At 55.0% G+C, this 20,097-nt stretch overlaps 1 protein-coding gene across 1 annotated transcript in view; it reads left to right on the top strand.

Annotated features, from left to right (window-relative positions):
• Positions 1 to 8,120: 8,120 nt before the first annotated feature.
• ZNF185 (zinc finger protein 185 with LIM domain) overlaps positions 8,121 to 20,097 on the top strand; it is a 40,461-nt gene continuing 28,484 nt past the window's right edge. The window contains 1 exon segment of the mRNA XM_064670310.1: positions 8,121 to 8,435. The gene's annotated coding sequence lies outside the window, so the exon portion shown is untranslated.

Below are 20,097 nucleotides of genomic sequence, written 5' to 3' on the forward strand. Positions count from 1 at the left end.
TCTCCTGGCTGTTTTTTGGAGAGTTTTTATGTTGGGCTTTTCTTCCTGGGAATTTTTGTGTGCTGCTTTAAGGGCTCATTTTACCAACCTTGGCCTTGATGTTGAAGTGACCTGGCCAGTTGCTTGGGCCAGTTCCTGCTGTTCTGGTCTGCACTGGTCAGCCAGCTGGTCCTCCTGGAAGCAGGGCTAGCACTGCCCTCCCACAGGGAGGTGGGGAGGGAATGGGGATGTGCTGGAGTGGAAGGATCCGGCACCGGCATCACCTGCAGTCAAACCACAGCAAAAGCACCTTTGGCCTCTAGATGGCATTTCCCAGCCAGAACTGCCTGGCAGCTCCAGTCTGTCCCAAAAATCTCTCTCAGTCCTTGGACACAATTCCAGGACTGTGCCTTAGGAGGCCTGTCAAGGTAAGGAAGGTCCCAACCAGAAGGGGCTCCTGAAACAAGAGGCGCTGGAAGTTGGAGTCAGCGGGATGGAAGCAGGAGGGGCACTGGGGTTTCCCTCACCCAGGGAGGGTAACCCAGAGGTTTTCTGGGATGGGGGGGAGCAGTTCCCCGGGCTGGGCAGGGAGGGAAGTGTTGTGTCACACCCGGGTTGGGTTGGTTGCTCTCCCTGTGTAATTAGGGCAGCTGCCAGAGCTGCTTCTGGCTGCTGAGGAGCTGCTGTTTCCCAAACACAAGTAAACAGGGATTGTTGCTTTGGTGGAACCTGACTCTAACCCTGGCCACAAAGCAGGAGAACCTTGCTTTATCCATAGCATCTCCCATCCCTGGTCCAGCCTCCTCCTCTCAACTCATTTTCTCACCCTAATGAGCATAAAGCTCATCTTATGTTTTCTTGGCCAAGCCGAGGAGATCCTTCTGTTCTTTCCTGCCTGGTATCCATTTGGTGGGACAGCTCTTCAGGACAGGAAGGGCATGGACCTGTTGGAGTGAGTCCAGAGGAGGCCACCAAGATGATCAGAGGGGTGGAGCATCTCTCCTATAAGAAAAGACTGAAAAAATTGGGATTGTTCAGCCTGGAAAAGAGAAGCTTCAGGGTGACCTAATTGTGGCCTTCCAGGACCTGAAGGGGCTACAAGAAAGATGGAGAGAGACTTTGGACAAGGATCTGGAGTGACAGGACAAGGGGGAATGGCTTCACACTGCCAGAGAGCAGGATTAGATGGAATATTAGGGAAAAATCCTTCCCTGTGAGGGGGGGGAGGCCCTGGCACAGGTTGCCCAGAGAAGCTGTGGCTGCCCCATCCCTGGAAGTGCCCAAGGCCAGGTTGGAGGGGGCTTGGAGCAGCCTGGGCTAGTGGGAGATGTCCCTGCCAGTGGCAGGGGGTGGGACTGGATGAGCTTTAAGGTCCCTTTCACCCCAAACCATGCTGAGATTCCCACCCTGGATGGTGTGTGTGACAGGGAGCAGGAGGCTGTGAAGCAAAATTGCCATTATCAGATTTTCCATCCAAATATCCAAGGCCAAGGTCAGGTGCAATCTGTCCTTGGTGGTAACACCCAACAGGAGCTCCTCAAGTCTTCAAAGAGTTCCCTGGAGCACTCTCACCAAACTTCTTATCTCTCTCACTCAGCTTTCCTGGCTTTTTCTTGCTGCAGCTCCTATTTTTGCTGACCTGAGACTGGTTTTGGCAGCAGGAGAGATAAAGGAGGGGTCTGTTGCTTATCCCAGAGAAATGAGAGGGAGGGAAAGGGAAGGAGGAATAGAAGTGCTTTTCTAGGTGGAGTTAAGGTAAGCAAAAACCCCTCTCACAGAGACATTGCTCAGGAGGGTTGTACAGTCTCGGGAATTCCTTGGGCTGTGGGGGAAGCTCTTGTCCACACACACCTTCCAGAAAGGAAAAGGGTGGCTTGGGTGTGATACCAGAAACAGGGAAGAGGAAAAATTGATGGAAAAGTAGGTGTCCAGTGAGCAGAAAAGCCCAGAGGGGAGCTCCAGTCCAGCCAGAGCTGGGGGTGCAGGAGGTGCCCAAGGCCGGGTTGGACGGGGCTTGGAGCAGCCTGGGCTGGTGGAAGGTGTCCCTGCCCATGGACTGGATGAGCTTTAAGGTCCCTTCCAACCCAAACCATTCCATTACTCCATGATTAACTGGGCTCCTGACAGTGATAAGCAGATGCATTTTCTGTGCCTGCACAGATTCCACACAGTGGGTTGAATCTGTTCCAGCGGGGGCTGAATTGGCTTGTTGAGGGAGTGACTTAGAATTCCATGAGCCAAGACGTTCCTAATTGGAAGCTTGTTCTGAAGTGACATTCTCTGTGCTGGTTCCCCCTGTGCTTCTGTTTGTTCTGCTCCCCAGACCTGGGGGATCTCGGCAACCTGGGAGGTTTCAAACTGGTGCTGTTACAGGAATGTAAACTTTGAGGGCAGTGACAACAACAAATTTCCTTGGTCTCCAAAATGATATGTAGTGATTCCACCCCCTGGCAGGGCACGGAGGGGGGCACAGAGGTCTGGGGGGAGGATCTTTGCATCCCATGGGAGCTCAGCGCCTTCGGTGACTTAGAAACACAGGGATCCACGGCACGTTCAGCGCTCCAAGAGCCTTTTGGGAAGCTGTGGAAGGGGATTTCTGTTGGCTCTGCAGATCCCTGTCTCTGTTCCCCCAATGTGCAGGCAGCAGCAGGCACTGGGCTGTTCCCACAGCTCCCAGCACCGTGCAGTGGGCTGGACTCTGCTCCCAGAGAATTCCTTCCCGAGTTTCGCTGGTGCTTGTGCAAGCCCCGGGAAGGTGCCAGGCCCAGGGGTGTGAGGGTGGTACAACCTGGGCCTTATTAGGGAGAGGGAAAGCAGCTCGTTTGCCTGGGGGCCCTGAGGAAGCTGCTGAGCTGGTGATGGGAAAGAAACGAGCATCTCCCTGCTTGCAGCAGGGCACGGTGGAGGTGCTGCTGCTGCTCCCTCATGGCACAGTTCTGTGGCCCTGGCTCAGCCCTGGCTCAGCTGGCACTCACCATGGCCTGTGATGGCACAGGTTGTGTCCCTGGCTCAGCTGGCACTCACCATGGCCTGTGATGGCACAGGTTGTGTCCCTGGCTCAGCTGGCACTCGCCATGGCCTGTGATGGCACAGGTTGTGTCCCTGGCTCAGCTGGCACTCACCATGGCCTGTGATGGCACAGGTTGTGTCCCTGGCTCAGCTGGCACTCACCATGGCCTGTGATGGCACAGGTTGTGTCCCTGGCTCAGCTGGCACTCGCCATGGCCTGTGATGGCACAGGTTGTGTCCCTGGCTCAGCTGGCACTCACCATGGCCTGTGATGGCACAGGTTGTGTCCCTGGCTCAGCTGGCACTCGCCATGGCCTGTGATGGCACAGGTTGTGTCCCTGGCTCAGCTGGCACCCGCCATGGCCTCTCCTGTGCCCTGTGCTTGCTGAGCAGCCCCTTTTGTCTCGGTGCTGGTTTGCTCCTGCCCTCCTGCCCGGCCGTGTCTGCGGGAGCAGGGGGCAGATCAGTGTATTCCAGCAGGGAATAATCCCGGAGAGAGGGTTCTGCTCTGCTCCCTGCTATTAGGAAGGTGAGGTCTGGCGTCCTGGCAGCGCTTTGGAATGACACCTCATGAAAAACCAGTTGGATTCCCTTGTAACAGATGGGTGTAGTGGTTTGACACCCTTCCACTCACCCGGTGATCCTCTGCTGAGGCTCGGCTTTGGTGTCACCTCTGCAAAGGCCACAGCACTGATGGGTTACTCACCTGCAAGGGGCAAGGCTGGGGAGTTCCAGGGCAGGAAAAAAAAAAAAGCAGGAAATGGTCCAGTGCAGCCCAGTGCTCTGGAGTGAGGCTGGGGAATTTGTCATACTAAAAAAGAAAAAAAAAATAATTAAACAATATATTTGAGCAACTCTTCAACTCCAGGCTGCACTGGAGGGAGGCTGGGGACAGGAGGCACTACTGTTGTGGGGGTGACAAGCATTCCTTGGTAAAAACACCTTCCCATAGAACTGCCTGTTGGATTCCCAGAGTTCCTCATAGATGTCCCTGTTTCTGAAGGTGTTTGGGCTGCACCTCTGGAAAGGAACAAACTGGAGGGTTCAACACAGGCTGGTTTGAACTCCCTGTTTCTGGCAGTGGCAGCTCTGTGCTCCCCATGTCACTCCTGGTTCTTCCTTGACATTATTTTTCTGACCTAAATGCTCTGAGTCCTTTAAATCTTCTCCTCTCAGGCTTTCTCTCCAGCCCAGGAGTAGTTTCTGTGGCTGCAGCTTCCTCGTGTGATGTCATTCCCACGTCTGGCTGATCCCAAGTGAGGACACAAGGGAGGCAGGTGAGCAGCAGGGAAACAAGGATCAACCAGTGCCAGCTGTGGTACATCTCTGGGAGAGAGGGGGAGTTCTGCTCTTCTTGTAGAGGAGGTCCCAGGAGAATCCATTTCCTGTAAAATCAGATATTCCAGGCTGGAATTTACCTACAGCTCTTAAAGTGTTTTTAAGTGGAAATGGGGGGAAAGGCTCTTTTTTCCTGCTCCTCCCTCCTGCCCTGCTGCAGGGGGGTGTGTTTGTGTCCCTGGAGAAGGTTGTGGTGGTGGAACAGAGGGATGGGACATTCCTGCTGCTCTGGGCTGGGCTCTCTGGCACACCTGGATGGCAGCTTTACCTGCCCCTCTTGGGTTCTGCCCAGCACTGATTTTTAAAGGATTTTTTTGTGTGTTGCTGGCTTCAGGGTTTGCTCCAGAGCTGTGCAGGTCACCTGTGCTGTGTCCAGGTGAGGCTGGGGCTGCCAGTTGTTACCTAAAATCAGAGAAATAACTCTCTGGACGATTTTGAGACCGAGTTTGGTGCCTTTGCCCCAAAGCATCATGAACTTGTCAGTATTTAACTCACACTCTCTGCATATTGAGTGGCTCCCTAACATAAATCTGGAGCCTTTATCCCCAAGGCTCCTGGAGAAGCTGGAGAGATGATGCTCCTGCTCTGATTCTCTCAGTTAAGTGCCCAAAGTGAATTGCTTTTCCCTCCAGCCTTCCTGGACACCTTTTAGCCTCTGTTTTGAGGTAACCTGGCTGTGCTATTCCAGCAGCTCTTCCAGATGTCCCTGGTTGGCAGGAAACTCCTGCCTCTGGCCACTGCAGGGACTTTGAAATGCCATGTTATTAAAAACAGGATCTGCTCCCTTGATTGTGAGGAGGAAAAACCCCCATCAGGGTTTCTGTGCCTGCCGGGGTGAGTGACATCCAACAGCTTAAATGGGATAAATCCACAAAAAAACCTCCTTTGGGATGGATCGTCCCTCCCTGTTGAAGCTGCTGAGCACCAGGGAGGTGCTTTCTGAGCTTTGTGTGCAGGTTGAGGGGTCTGGGAGGTCCCTGGAACCCCCCAGTTCAAGGTGAGCTGCCTGCAGGGGGTGGCCATGGCTCCTTTCAACTGGGCAAAGAGGATGAAAAGCCTTTTCCACAGGGGGAAGAATGAAGGAGAAAAAAAATTGCGTGTTCCTATCCCACTTGCCTCAGTGGGAAATAAAGGATAAAGCTGTGGTGTACCTGACTGTAATTGTACACTCACATATATCACATTTAGTGTATATTCTGTGGGATCTGATCTCTCTGACCCTCTGCTGTTGCCCTAATCCATGTGAGAAAGACAGAAGGTCCCATTCCATGTCCCACCAGTCCTGGAAGGCAACAGTTCTTGAGGCTTCCAGACTTTCTCTCTTTCCAGCTCTTCTTTGGGAAGCCCACATCCTGAGAGGTCCATGATTTTCGTGCTGGCCTTGGAGCATCCACTTCTCTGCTCCTGTTTAGCCACAGGCACGGCTGGAGGAGCTTCCCTGCTCCACCCTTCCCTCAGGAAGTGGTGTTTGGTGGCCATGTGATGAGGGTGCTGGGATGTAGGGACATGATGAAGAAGTGGCGAGGAAGTGCCCTGAAGTGAAGGTGGCACTGCTTCAGGGCAGGTGGGACAGAGACCAGTGGAGCTGCTGGGCCAGTCCCAGGTTTAACTGCAGTGAGAAGCTGGTACCTTCCATTCCAGGGAGGTGTTGCCATGGCAGAGTGATGTCCTTGGAGAAGGCTCAGCTCCAGAGGGACCATGGACATGGTGTGGTGCTGCCCCTCCTGCAGCTCACAACTCACAGAACCCCAGAGTGGGTTGGGTTGGAAGGACCTTAAAGCTCATCCAGTCCCACTCCTGTCAGGGGACACCTTCCACTAGCCCAGGTTGCTCCAAGGCCTATCCAGCCTGGCTTTGGACACTTCCAGGGATCCAGGGGCAGCCACAGCTTCTCTGGGAAATCCATTCCAGCACCTCCCCACCCTCACAACCAACAATTCCTTCCCAATATCCCATCTAACCCAGCTCTCTGGCAGTGGGAAGCCATTCCCTGTGTCCTGTCCCTCCATCCCTTGTCCCCAGTCCCTCTCCAGCTCTCCTGGAGTCCCTTTAGGCCCTGCCAGGGGCTCTCAGCTCTCCCTGGAGCCTTCTCTTGTCCAGGGGAACCCCCCCAGCTCTCCCAGCCTGGCTCCAGAGCAGAGGGGCTCCAGCCCTGGAGCATCTCCGTGGCCTCCTCTGGACCTGCTCTAAAAGCAGGTGATAAAGCCCCAACCAAGCACCTTCCAGGACCCCTCTGCACCCACGAGGACACACTTTCCCTGCCCCATGACCCAAGCACAAGTAATGCTGAGGCAGGAACAGCTGGGAAGAACAGCTCCTGCCCTCTCCTCACAGCTCTGCTGTGGGATGATGGGCAAACATCCAATCCCAAACCGGGATGTGCCATAACAGGGCCCATAATCCACCCCTGGCTCCCAGCAGCACAACCACGATGACATCAGGGATTTTCAGGCTTTTAAGGTGTTACTCCAGCCCCAGATCTCCCTCTCTGATCTCAGGCTGCAGCAGCAGCAGCAGCAGCCAAGCTCAGCTGAGCTTTGTTCCAGGTGATCCCAGCTGAGATAAGCAGGAGAGAAGCCGGAATATTCAGCGAGCCCCACCCTGAGCTCAGAGAGGGCTCAGGGGTGTCCAGCTCAGACGGTTAAAATGCAGCCCAGACCCTTCCTGGGTAAAGCATCCTCTGTTCCATGGCTCCAGCTGACAGTGCAGCTTTATTTTGAGCAACCCCTGAGTCATGCCATCGTTTGCTGAAGGTTTGTCCATGTTCTTTCCTGAAATAATGGTGACTCATCACCTGGCCTGGCCAGCCTTGCAGGTACAAAAGGTCCTCAAGCACGAGGAGGGACACCCCAGGGTCCAAGGAGTGGGAGAGCTGAGAGCCCCTTCCAGGGCCTAAAGGGGCTCCAGGAGAGCTGGAGAGGGACTGGGGACAAGGGATGGAAGGACAGACAAGGGGGAATGGCTTCCCACTGCCAGAGGGCAGGGATAGATGGGATATTGGGGAGGAATTCTGGGCTGGGAGAGTGGTGAGGCCCTGGCACAGGTTGGGCAGAGAAGCTGTGGCTGCCCCATCCCTGGAAGTGTCCAAGGCCAGGTTGGAGCAACCTGGGACAGTGGAAGGTGTCCCTGCCCATGGCAGGGGGTTGGACTGGATGAGCTTTAAGGTCTTTCCAACCCAAACCATTCCATGATCCTGTGATTCTTACTCCCCTGTGGCAGTCTCAGGCTGAAGCCTTGACTTCTCAGGAGGGCTCTAAACTCAATCCCCAACTTCCAGTCCTTAGGAATTGGCAACAAGTGTGTCCACGGGTCCAGCTGTGCTCGGAGCCACCAAAGCTGGGCCTCGGGGACCTTGTGGTGACCAGAGCAATTAGAAAGGGAAAGAAAGGGAGGGAGAGCAGAACACCCGGCAATTTCCTCAGTGATAATCACCCCTGGCTGCCTCATTTAACGAGACAGAACTACACAATCACTGCTGAGGGCTAATTACAGCCCCCGGCCCTGATGCTGCCTGGGTACCACCGCTGGAAGTGGCTCCCGGACTCCGGGAACCTGAGTGGCAGGGGGGTCCCTACTCCCCCTTCTTGGGCGACAAGCCTGGCTGGAAATGCTTATCCTGAATGGAAATTAGGTGGGATAAGAGCTGGGGGGCTCCCCTCTGCTGTCCCATCGGACCTCAGGGCTGGGGAACACGGCGTTTGCCGGAGAATGCCAGGAATGCAGAGGAGAGCTGGCAGGGAGGGGAGGCCGTGCCGACCGAACGGAGAAACCTGTTTGATTCCCCTGAAGGGCAAAACACACCCAGGTCTCCTCCTCAAAACAAGGCTTGGCTTCCCGGAGCCAGCCCTCGGCAGGGCTCAGGTGTGCCCACGGCCAGCCCTCGGCAGGTAAAGGGCTCAGGTGTGCCCACGGCCAGCCCTCGGCAGGTAAAGGGCTCAGGTGTGCCCACGGCCAGCCCTCGGCAGGTAAAGGGCTCAGGTGTGCCCACGGCCGCCCGCGCTGCCAGGGAGGATCCGACATTCCCGCTGCCAGCCGCGGGGAGCGAAGCCGCCGGGAGAGAGCTCCGCACCCGCCTTTTGGGGGAAAGCACACCTGAGGAGCCTCCGCAGGTAGGGCTGGGCAGGGGGACGGATGGGCCCGGAGCCTTGCAGGGGGAGCCGGGGGAGGGGGAGGAAGAGCAGCGCTGTGCCTTCCTCACCTGCTCGAACGGGCGCTGCAAATCCTCCTCTTCCATGGGGAAGTGAGGCTCTTTCAGCGGTGCCTCGGTCCGAGGTGCGGGGCTGGAATGGTGCCGGAGCTCCCCAGGGATGGGGTCTGTGCCACGGGTGAGGAGGGGAGGTTTGGCTGCGGGGCTGTTGCTGCACCCGTGTGATCCCGAATTCCCTCCCTGCCCGTCGCCCCACAGCTTCCTAAAATCTGTTCCCCTCGGAATTTCCATGGGGCACAGTAGGGAGCTCTCTGGGTGTGGGCAGGAGTGAGCACAGTCCGGACAACACCGGGAAAACTGGAGCCTGTGACCCCTGACAACCTCCCGAGAGGCTTGTGGTGAGCTCAGCACCTTCTCCCTCTCCAGCCCTACTTTTCCAGGACTCCTGTGGGAGAGAGGGAAGGTTTTTTTGCTGTCTCCTGCTTTGCCTCGTTTTGTTTCCCTCTGAATGAGTGTGAAAGCAGCACCCTGGTGAGGAGTGGCAAAGCTGGGGCAGAGGAGACGAGCACCTCCCTTTGTCCTTGCTTCATCTGGGCTTGGGGAATGTCACCTTCATTTCCCCGTCCCCACCCCTCTGCCCGCTCCAGAAAAGAGCCAAAAATCTCCATCTGCACCCCCCTGTGTCCCACAGGAGTCCTGGAAAAGTCCAGGCTGCTCCAGGACAGACCCCTCACGTGAGAGGAGATGGATTCACCCGGGTAGGTTGGGAAGCAGGGATGTCCTCCCTCATCAGCTTGATCAGGACATTGTGCTTAGGAGAGTTTATTTTATTCATCCAGCCAAAGAAAAAGCATGAAATTTCTTCCCAAAATTCATCAGGTTTTAAGTGGAAGTCCAGATTTCCACAAATGACAGCTTTCAGCTTTTTTTTTTCCCCCCAAAAAAATGTCGTGTTTCCTTGGCAAAACTGTGATGTCATGAAGGGTCAGTGAGTTTTCTGTCCTGCTCTGTTTGTGGGTCGGTGATGCAAACACCAAGCTCCACCTTTGACACCAAAACACACTTTTCCTTCCTTTTTTTTCCTTTCATCCTTAGACATCAAGGCTTAAGGTCAACAGTGTGTGGGTGAGGTGAATGTCCTGCACATCTTTCCCTTTCCAAACACAGGAATTAGTTGAGCAATTAGGAATTAATGCCTTTAATTACAGCAATGAATCTGCAGACCCGGTATGGCGAAAAATAATTGAGCAATATTGGCAGGAAGAGGAGTGAGGTTTTGGGATGGGGGTGGTCCTGCTCAGAAAACCATAGAGCTCCCAGCACAGCAGAGCCTTGGGATGATCCCTTGGGATGATCCCTCGGGATGGGCAGGATTGGGTGCTCTTCTCTTTAAGCTTCCTGCCTTTGGTAGCTCATGGCTTTGCCAACTTCACCTGGTTGACTAAATTTTAATTCTCTGTGGGATCTGTGGTTGTGAGTGAATTCAAGGAAATTAGTTGTGCATTTGTAGCTTTTCATCTGCTGTCTCAAACCCGGCTGAGACGTGTCTGTGTTGCCCAAGGAATGAGGTCTGGGCAGGATTCCCCAGGGCACTTGCAGGGTTTCATCTCTTTTCTCCATGTTTGGGGAAGAAGAGGCATTCCCTGCCCCCAGCAGTGAGGAAAAGATCCTCCTCCCAGCCCAGCTTCTCCTTGGAGCATCTGTGTGTGCTGAACAAGGCAGCCATGAGCTGGTGTGCTGGACAAGCCCAGAAGGGTTAATTTAAGGTTTCCTGAACTGCTTAAATTATTGAATTCCTCATTGTTCACAGCTTGACTTCAGAAATCTCCTGGTGCTTCTTAAACATCCCCAACAGTCTCAGTGTTAAATAGTCACTGCATGGAAAAGGGGGAAGGCAGGAGGGAAAAGCTGGTCCTCCAGAGCAGCTGAGAATTCTCTAAAATCATGGAATCCCAGAATGGTTTGGGGTGGGAAGGGACCTTAAGGCTCATCCCATGGGCAGGGACACCTTCCACTAGCCCAGGTTGCTCCAAGCCCCATCCAACCTGGCCTTGGACACTTCCAGGGGTGGGGCAGCCACATCTGTGGGCAGCAGAGAGGACTCATCCCCTGCCTGTGTGGACAAGACTCACCCAAGGTTTTGGGATTTAGGGGTTTTCAGAGGAGGCTGTGCCCGAGCTCATCTCCCTTTGAAACCCCACAGACATTTACTTGCTCGTAATACTGAGCCAATATCGGGACATTTTTTGCCTCTGGGGCTCACTCCAAGTCCTGGAGCATCCCTCAGGCTGTGGGTGTGGACTTCCAGAGGCTGCCTCACAACCTCCCGCTCCAAACGCGCTCAGCCCCCACGTGAGGCGGGATGAGATCCTCGAATGAGTTCCCAGGGGGAAGCCTGGGGTGGAATTCCCATTGCCACTCGTTCCCCCAAGCGCAGGGAGTGGGAGGGGAAGGTCCATCCTCCCCAGGCACGGGATGTCATTCCAATCAGAGTTCAAATAACTGTAGTTTTAGGAACGTTGGCTCCAAAACGTCCCAGGCACTGGGCAGGAGGTGCTGATCCTGCCTTTAGCTGAAATGGCTTGCAAGGGTTAAGGTGGTTCTGGCAGGGTTTGTGCCATCCACTGCTGTCCCTTCCCAGCAGATCAGGTAACAGGTGACAGCAAAGCAGGAGCAGGCACAAGCTTTGCATTGTGTGCTCTGGCTGCTGCAGAGAAATGTGAGGACGTGCCCAGCCTGGTCCAGCTCCCGGGAGGAGGGTCTGGATCAGCCTTCCTGCAGCTGGAAAACTCCCTGCTGGGGCAGCTCTGGTGGCTACAGGTGACCCACGGGGAAGGGGCTTCTCTCCCTGGCTTTGGGAAAGCTGGGCTAAAAGCATTCCCACCCTCAGCCCTGAGAGTGGGGACCCGCACCAGCACTCGGGGCTGGATGACAAAATTCTCAGCAGACTTCAGGAGGCTCAAAGGAAGGAGGTTCAGACCTTTTGCAAGCTGCAAGGACGTTTTAAGTTGAGTGCCGCGAAGGTCAAAACGGGCATCAATTATCCTTCAACCGGGATATTTTTCCACATGGATGCCCTGGGTGCTGTTTGCGGTGTTCGGGTCGCTGGCCAAGCCCTCCATTAGTGCTGGAGTTCCTGGGGGGGAAATGAGGGTTGTGCTTGGAGCCAGGAGCAGGAGGAGCACGTGGGAGCTCCTCGGATGGGCTCAGCTCCCGGGAGCAGAGCCCAGGGCAGCTCCCGGTCCCCGGGGGCGATTGGGGGTTGCTTTGCAGGTGGTTTCCTAAGGGATGGCACGTGGGCTTTGGGCTGAGGGAAATAACAGCGGGGAGGACGTGGTTTGTCATCTCTTAATGACCTTTCTGTGGAGGCACCCGGAATTTAACTCCTGGTTCATGGAATCAAGGTTGGAAGAGACCTCCAAGGTCATCCAGTCCCTGCATGGACAGGAAAGGCGGCAGCACGTGGATCATCTGCGGGTTCCTGTCCCAAAAGGGGCCCACTGATAGAGCAGTTCCTGGTGCAGAGCATTGCTGGGCCTCCCAGAGGGACCAGCATGGAAAAGCGAGCCTGGAATTCAAGGATCACATCCCAGGACCAGCATGGAAAAGTAAGCCTGGAACTCAGGGATCAAATCCCAGGACCAGCATGGAAAAGTGAGCCTGGAACTCAGGGATCACATCCCAGGACCAGCATGGAAAAGTGAGCCTGGAACTCAGGGATCACATCCCAGGACCAGCATGGAAAAGCGAGCCTGGAACTGGGACATCAACCAATGGGAGATCCCACCCCAAGGCCGGGAACACTGGGAACAGGAGGGCTGTAACCTGACCTCGGTGGCTGCCCTGGCTGTGTGGACAGTTCAGGAGTCTAAAAGCACCCTGTGGCACTCCCAGGAAAAGCTGGGATCAAAGCAGCTCTGCTTCCTTTCCCAGGGCATTCCTTCTGTCCTCAGAACTGGGTCCAACATGGGATCCAGCTCATCCCGAGACACACACAGGGCAAGGTGGTTATTTAGGCACAAAGGGGCTGAGTGTCCTACAAACTCCTGACAACAGCAGGCAAAAAGGCTGGTTATTAACATTTAGAAGCTGCAGCTGAGCCACCAAAGAGGAGGGTGGCTGGCAGGGTTTCCTTCTGGGCAGGGAAGAGGAGCTCCAGTCAGTAAGAACAAGGAGTGTTTCATCTCCTGGAGGGTAATTAGGTCTTTTTTTAAGTGGCTTGCATGGAAAACAGGATCCTTCCCAATTAAGTAATGGGCTGGTGATTTCAGGCACTTGAAGAATTTTATTAGCAAAGAGTGTTGGTCTGGCTGTGCCTCCAGTCCTTCCACGGGGGACTGGCTGAGGGGGCCAGGGCAAATCCCCCTCTCCCGGGGTGCAGCTCCACAGCCCCGGGCCCAGCTTTAGGTGTGCCCTCGCTCAGGTTTCCCTTGCTCAGCCCGTGATCCGCAGGGATCGCTCCCTAATAAGGCCAAGGGAGGAGTTTGCGGTGGAAAACTCGGAGGGCACTGAAAGCGCCGGGGCAGGGCAGGGACCCCGCGGCACCGGGAGAGCTGAGCTGGCTCCCTGCCCGCACGGCGCCCTCGAGATTAACATCTGAACAAGCTTTCAGCTCCTCTTTCCTAATTAAACAGCTTGTAATTGCTTCCCTTCCCGGGATGGGCAGCGCTGGAGTGTCTGCAGTGGGAGGCCCTTCCTGCTGCAGCCCCAGCTCGATTCCAAAGCACGGGATTTCTGGCTCTGGGAAAAGCTGCTCGTGCATCCCAGGGCTTCCCAGAGGAACCTGTGTTGTGTGATGTGTTCCTGGTGGTGCTCCATGCCTCTGAAAACAGGGATTTTGGATCAGTTAGCCTGGATTTGGCAGCAGCTCCACTGGAAGTGTGCAGGCTCAGGACAGGCTCTAATGGGATTTTGGTCCCGCACAGGCAGAGCAGTTATTTCTTTGCCCATGTTGGATACTTTTCCAGTGGGAATTACCCATTTTTACGGGTCTCCCGTTGCCTGGGACATCCCAGTGCTACATCCCAGAGCTCAGTGTCCAAAGCTGAGCACTGGTTGCACTCATCCAGCCCTCCAGGATAAGGGACTTCAGCCAGAGGGTTTGGGCCACGTTGTCCCAGAAACTTGAGTCTGAGCTGGGCCATAAATCCCGGGTTATTCCAGATGGAATTCGTTCAGAAGGAATATCTGGCTGTCAGGTGTTTGTGGTGCACAGGGATGGGTGCCCAGTTTCCTACACCTTGGTGCTGCCTATAGGGAAGGGCTGGAGAGGGGCACTCCTGGATTCCCCCTGGAACACTCTGTAGAATTAAGGAGGTGGGGAACTGTCCTAACCAGGCCAAATCCATCCCTGCTGCTCCCTGAACTCACTCCTCCCAGCTGCTGGAGAAGGAAAGAGGTTATCGCTGGAGGATCACTGGGATCATCGACCACACCTGGCACGAAGCTCCAACTGTGCCACATTCCTGAGGGAGGGGAGAGGCCAGGGGGGTTTAATTGCCTGGAAGTTGGGCAGATCCTGACTCAGAAAGGGCTCAGGAGGGCTCTGGGAGAGAAAGTGGATATAAAATTGGCTCTGTCCAGGGTCAGAGTGTGGCTTCTGCCCCTGTAGCACCGAGGGCTTGGCGGCAGCTTCGGCTGAGCCTGTTTTTCCACTGGAATCCACGCTGGAAACATCCTGGGAAGTCAACCAGGTGCCAACCTGTGTGAATTTTGGCCGTGGAGATCCAGCAAGAGGGAAGGAAAAGGAGGAGACAGCAGGTAAAAGGTGACAGAGGTGTGAGGGTGAAGGAGCACCCCGGGATGGACGCGGAGCGGAGGAGGCCGGGAGGGCAGGGGGGAGGTTTGGGAGAGCAGAGCTGTCCAGGAATCCTGGCCCAGCAGCACAGGAGAAAGGCTGAGGGGTCCACACGTGCCCCCCTGCTCAGCTCATCCCGTGCTGGCTGTGCCACAGCTCCAGGACATCCCAACCCAGCTCTCGGGGCAGGAATTCCCCACAGGACACAGCTGGGAATTCCAGCTGCTCCCAGACAGCATCTGAGGGGAATAGCACCCCTGGAGCAGGGCTAAAGCCTCACCTCCTGCCTGAGAGCAGAGGGAGGCACATCCATGGGAGTGGTGGGAAGAAACACCCCAAACTCCCAAGCTTGGCCTGCAGGGAGAGCATTTGGGGAATTTTAGAAGGGTCTTCTCAGGGGCTTTTGGGTTGGTTTTTGGGATAGGAGTGTGATAAAGGGATCTGGAATACTTTGAGAAGGCTTAGCTGGCAGCTGCTTTGCCTTGGGAATGTGGACTGGCACTGATGAACCCGATCCAGCTCCAGGGTTGGATTGGCACCCTTTCCCTTGGTTTTTTTGGGATTTTTTTTTGGAATTAGCAACACTGCACCTTTTCAAAAATCCCTGCAAGCTCCACTGCATTTTTGTTCCCAAGACAAGGGGAGTTAAAGCCTGAAGTAACAAAAAGCCAAGGAATTTCAGCCTTTCCTAACGAAATATTTTCATTTTATGTCTCTAAACAATGTGGGATTTTCCCTCCATGTTCATTTAATTCTGATTTCCTTTCCTCAGGCCCAGGCAGGATTTAACCCCTCTCACAACATGGTGTTCCCAGTCACTCCTTGGACAGCTCAGGGTTCTTCCCTTCCTTTTTTTCCTCCCCCAGCTTTTTCCAGGCTGCATTCCCTATGGATACACCTTCCCTGCTCAGGAACTGGGCATCCTGGCTTAGCCTTTCCAGGCTTATTTTCAGGAGTGGCTTGTCCTTATAATCTGGGGGTTTTAAGGATCAGAGGATGAAAACTCCTGTGGGATTTAATCCTGGGGAACAGGGTCCCTGGGGAGGGAGTCCTGCTGCTCACTGGCCATGGCTGTTTCCAGAGGGGGGAGCTGGAATTCTGGATTTATTCCAGAATCCTGGGGCACTTTGCAAACATTCAGCCAGAGGGAGGTTGTCCAGGGAAGGTGTGTGAAGGGAATCATCCTTCCCAGTGCAGCCATTCCAGAGTCAACTGGGCAAGGCTTAACGGTGCAGGAACCCTTTGGATGGGGAAGGGAGCAGGATTATTGCTCATTTGCATAACGATGGCACCCAGGGGTGCTAATTAAGATCCAGGCCTGTGGTGTGCAGACACTTCAGAGGAGGCAATTGGCTCCAAAGGGAGCTCTTCTGATGGAAAACCTTCCACATAAATACAGAGGGAATGAGGGATTTTATTGAAATGGATTTATTTGGCCCTAGATTTTAGATTTGTAGGGAATATTTGGGAGAAAAAACTATATTCCTGAACAGCCCTGGTGTCTAAAACAGGCTTATTTTCTGGCCTTTCTAACAGAGATATTCCTGGTCACACAGCAGGAGGATTTTCTAGGAAGTAATGGAAAATCAGAGGAGGAAAAGATGTGTCTGGCCTGGCAGAGCTTATTCTGGAGCTGTAAGGCAAGAGGGAAGGGATGGATCTGGTTTGAGGCAGAGGAATTTTAGGTCTCCACATGGTGAAGAGAGTTTGCTGCTGTGGGGATTACAGAGCTGGGGAATTCCACGTGAATGGGGTTTAAATCCAGGGGAAAATGGGGTTCTGTGGGACACTGAGGGACACAGATGGTTGGGGCTGGGGCAGGGACAGGAGTGGGAAAGGTGACAAACCCTTCAGCTGGACCTGCTGGCCTTTCATCCCTCAAAATCTTCGTGGAGAATGGGGATAAGCATCCCAGGTTTCAGGGAGCAGCCACCCGAGTGCGCCAGAGGGAGGGAGCTGTTTGTTGTGCTGTCCCAGCTCTGGAAGTTTCTGTGCACCCAAAGACTCCCTGGCAGCAACAGGATGTCATAGCCACAGGAACTGGGAGTGCCCAAACCACATTTCCTGCCCCAGAGCATCATTTTGGGGCCATTTTCCCCTTCTGCTCTCCTTTTCTCCCAAGTGCTGGGCTGTGTCTGGGTGGGGTTGGCAAGAGGAGGCCAGGGAGCAGCATCCTATGGAGAGGAAAGGCTTTCTCCTGGGGCTTTTTCGGGAATGTGTCCTGCAAAATGAGCTGCAGTGGGGAAGAGCTGGAGATGATGCTCCAGGGATTCCTGGATCTCCCCCGGCAGTGCCACAGGAGAGGTGTTGCTTTGCTCCCAAACTCCCGGGCCGTGCTTCCACCTCCGAAATGACTCTCACAAGGTGCTTCTGGAGCCTAAACCCTCCAGAATCCACCCACTCCAGGGAAACCTGGGACTTCACCCACTGGGAGGAACAGCTTTTGTGTTGTGTGAGGCCTGGAGAAGCTCTGAGCTCCGAGGGATTCCAGAGCAGGAGAAATCTTGGAGTTTTCCCCTCAATGTTTCCCCCTCTCCTGCTGAGTTCAGCTCTCCAAGATTCATTCAAGTGGCAAATGATGTTCTTGTTCTTCCAGGAGGGAAGTAGAGCCCTGGGGATCAGCACTAGGGCCGTTCCTGCACTAGGAAAGCACATTTGCTTCTGTACCAACCGAGGAAATTGGACCCTATGGCTCCAGCTCATAATTCCCAGATAAGCCATACCACCAAAACCCTTTTTTTTCCCAGGGCTTGGAGCAACCTGGGCTAGTGGAAGGTGTCCCTGCCCATGGCAGGGGGTGGGACTGGATGAGCTTTAAGGTCCCTCCCAGCCCAAACCATTCTGGGATTCCATAATATCAGCCCAAAACTTTACCAAGCCCAGTGTCCGACAGGATCCTACGGCCCTGATCCTCAGGTGGAAGGTGGAAATAGCCACTGGATAGAGTTGGTTAATGGAGAAAATCAGGGAATCACAGAATTGTTAAGGTGGGAAAAGACTTAGGATCATCAAGTCCAACCGTCAAATCAGCACCACCACCATGGTCACCACTGAACCACGGCCTCAAGTGCCACATCCACATGTTTTTCTAACAATTCTGGAAATGGGGACTTCACCCCTGCCCTGGGCAGCTGGGCCAGGGCTGGACATCCCTGTCCATGAAGAAATTTTCCCCAAATCCAGCCTGGCCCTCCCCTGGCACAGCTGGAGGCCGTTCCCTCTCCTCCTGTCCCTTGTTCCCTGGGAGCACAGCCCGACCCCCCCCGGCTCCCCCCTCCTGTCAGGGGGTTGCAGAGCCAGAAGGTCCCCCCTGAGCCTCCTTTTCTCCAGGCTGAGCCCCCCCAGCTCCCTCAGCTGCTCCTGCTGCTCCAGCCCCTTCCCAGCTCTGTTCCCTTCCCTGGGCACACTCCAGCCCCTCCATGTCCTTCTTATGAGGACCCCAGAACTGCCCCCAGGGCTGGAGATGCCTCAGCAGTGCCAGCACAGGGGGACACTCCGGGCCTGTGTCCCGTCAGATTTGCCAGAGGTTTCCTTCCGGACCCCTCTGTTCTGCTGGGGAGCAGGAGGGGAGTGGCTCCAACCCCTGGGAGTTCTGCCGGAGCTGTGGGACACCCCAAAGGGTGTCTGTGTGTCCTGGGGGCTCCCACTACTCAGGATCATCCTCCAGCTCCTGGCCTGGAGCATCCCTGACCGCCCGGCAGGATTCAGAGCTGGAAAACGCAGGAGCCAGTCGCCCAAAGCCGATCCCAGGGAGCATCACTGATCCCGGGGGGCGTCACTGATCCCAGGGAGCATCACTGATCCCAGGGCGCGTCACTGATCCCGGGGAGCATCACCGATCCCGGGGAGCATCACTGATCCCGGGGGGCGTCACCGATCCCAGGGAGCATCACTGATCCCGGGGAGCATCACTGATCCCGGGGGGCGTCACCGATCCCGGGGGGCATCACTGATCCCGGGGGGCGTCACTGATCCCGGGGGGCGTCACCGATCCCGGGGGGCGTCACCGATCCCGGGGAGCGTCTCTCCTGCCGTCTGTCCCAGCAGGACTCCCGGGGGAGCAGCAGGACGGTGTTTGCCGCCACCTCTCCCGGGATCGCGGGGGTGGGAGCAGGGAAGGCGGTGCCAGGGGAGAGGCTCTGCCCACGTGTGGTTCCTGGCACGTTTCTCTCCCCGTGCCAGTGCCACCCTTTGTGGCTTCCCGTCCCCTCGGGTGGATCCGGGGGGGGAATGGGGTGAGTAAGAAGCAAAGTTTCTGTTTAAGCAATAGAGATGTTGTTTCTCTCGCTCCAGCCCTTCCCCAGAGTCTTCCCTACGTGTTCCCGAACCTCTGCTTATTCCTCCAGGATAACCACCTGGGAATCACTCTGCCCTTCGGCTTCCAAGTGCCTCCATTCCGGGGCAGATGGAGCCTATCCCTGCCCCTGATTTGCACCGGAAAAGGAATGGATGAGACATTTTGGATAGTTCTTTTCCACTGCTCCTCATCTCCCGCTTTTATTTTGTCCTGGAATGGGAAGGAGATTAATGAGTAGAAGAGAGCACCAAGGGAGAATGAGAGAATCCCAGACTGGTTTGAGTTGGAAGGGACCTTAAACCATCCAGTTCCACCTCCTGCCATGGGCAGGGACACCTTCCATGAGACCAGGATGCTCCAACCCAGCTTTGGGTACTTCCAGGGATGGGCTTTGATGTAGCTGTGTCTGAATCCGCCTCACTCTGGGAGGTCCAAGGAATGTGATTCCTTTTTAACCCAAATTTGCCAGATTACAGGAATTTCTGTGCTCCTGACAGCTCCAGCCTCGTCTCCCACCTTCAGGAAGGAGACACCCAAATATTCAGAGGCTCCTCGTGGATATTCAGAATGAGTTCTCCTTTCTCTCTAAACAGCAAGTCTATTAAATTTCCATGGGAAGGGGGAATCCGGGAAGGATGAGCAGGGGTGGGCTGGCTGCTCCTGGTGGGAGCTGGATCAATGTTTGGGAGTGTTTGCAGGAGGAATGGGAGCCTTGGGGTGATGGCAGAGCAGGGGATGTGCAGTGGGGAGAGCTCTGGCTGAGACAAGCCAAAGGAGGAGCCTTTGCCAGGCAGCAATGCCATGAGATCAGCACCTGGAATTCTTCCTGGGCGTGTGGCTTCGCAGGAATACTGCAGGGACAAGCCCACCAGCAGGGAATAACAACCTCATTTTAGATCCTCCTGGAGAGGGTTGGGCCTTTTCATTACTGAGAAGCAGAGTCATTCCAGAATCCAGGAGATTCTGGCGAGGAAAGACTGGGGGGGGAGGGATGGAAAAGCTGGAAGGCGTCCCTGCCAATGGCAGGGGTTGGAACTGGAGGAGCTTTCCAACCCAAACCGGTCTGTGACTGGTTTTCTCCTCTGAAACAAGGGCTCATCTCCTGCAGCTTCTGTGAAAAAACAAGGGAGTGGAAAAAGAAAAGAACCATTTCTGACAAACCTATAATCAGATGTCCCCCTCATCCCCAAACACTGGGCCAGTGCTGAGGGGTTTCCTTTCTTTTATTTATTCATTTGTTTGTTGGGGAAAAAAAACCCCTGATTGTTGTGGCAGACTCTGAACCAACCAACTTTCCCCCCCCAACTTTCGGTTTGTGGTTGTTTGTGATTCAACTCCAGCCCTAAACAAGCAGTGAGTGCTCTGCAAACTCCTCATCCTGAGGGGGGACATCCAGGAGTTTCTCCTTCCTGGTCACTGGAAGGAGGGACCCAGCTGTTGTCAGAAGGAAGAATTAACTCTTTGCTTCCAAGACAGGCGGTGAGATGTTCTCTGCTGTGTCTTGGGGTGATCCCAGATCTCTCTGTTGAT

This window comes from Pseudopipra pipra, chromosome 13 (genome assembly GCF_036250125.1).
Source record: "Pseudopipra pipra isolate bDixPip1 chromosome 13, bDixPip1.hap1, whole genome shotgun sequence".
Lineage (NCBI taxonomy): Eukaryota > Metazoa > Chordata > Aves > Passeriformes > Pipridae > Pseudopipra > Pseudopipra pipra.